The sequence below is a fragment of the Myotis davidii genome, unplaced genomic scaffold (genome assembly GCF_000327345.1).
Source record: "Myotis davidii unplaced genomic scaffold, ASM32734v1 scaffold464, whole genome shotgun sequence".
Lineage (NCBI taxonomy): Eukaryota > Metazoa > Chordata > Mammalia > Chiroptera > Vespertilionidae > Myotis > Myotis davidii.
The window spans coordinates 33,379-34,480 of record NW_006295287.1 but is presented as its reverse complement, the minus strand read 5'-3'; positions in this window follow the sequence as shown (position 1 = coordinate 34,480).

Below are 1,102 nucleotides of genomic sequence, written 5' to 3'. Positions count from 1 at the left end.
CATAAAATTGAAAGCAGGCCTAACTGGCGATAATCTCTTCAAGTATAAATAGATGACAAGATCCAATTGAAAGACAAAGGAAGCCGGGCTGGTGTGGCTCAGTAGGTGAGAGGTCGTGTCATGCGCGGGAAAGCTGAGGGCTCCATTCTGGGTCATGTGATTTCTGATCAAGGGCATATACCTGGTTGCAGGTTCTATCCCTAGCTCTGGTCAGGGTGCTTGTGAGAGGCAACCAATCAACGCTTCTCTCACACCATTGTTTCTCTCTATCACACTCTCATAAAAAAAATAACCAAATTTCTTTTAAACATTCTTAAAAAATTAAGAAGCCCGCATTTGCTCAATTTCAGGACAAGGACCAGGTGCAAGAGCTTCGCAATCAAAGGACTAATCAAAGATTGTGCTTCTCGCATCCCCCAGGAGGCGGGGCCTGAGGGCGGGGCGAGGAGGAGTCCCTGGCAGAATCCTTAGGGCACACTCCAAGGCATGATAGGCCGGGTTCCCCATCCCCTCGGGAAGGGAGAGGATGACCCCTGGGCATGGCTGGAGACTAGAGGGAACCTTTCACCGAGACACAATACTGCGTCCCCTTGGGGGCAGTACCAAGGCTGTCTGGCCCCTGAAGTCTCCCAGCCCCCAGGACAAGGACCAGGTGCAATAGTTTCGCAATCAGGACTAATCAATGATTGGGTCTCTCCCATCCCCCACGGGGCGGGGCCTGAGGGCGGGGCTAGGAGGAGTTTCTGGCAGAACCCTTAGGGCAGGCCCAGTGGGTGGTGGATGCCTACCAGGTATTTAAGGCGGCACTCGCAGGGCTGGTGGCCAGAGCTTCTAGCGCAGAGGACCCAGCAGCATCCAGGATGCAGGAACCTGAGTCGCCCCCGGGTGAGTCTGCCAACACGGAGGGTTGGGAGGGAGGAGAGGACAGCAGACAGGGCTGTGCAGGTGTGATCCTGGGGCCGGGGCTGGAGGCTTCTGGGCTTCCACCAGGGCCAGCTTCTCTGGGCGGCTTGGTGGGTTTGGGGGATGGAATGACACCGTCGGGGTGAGGGCCGGGCGAGGGGAAGCCCACCAGGGGCACCAGCCTGGGTGGTTTGAGGTC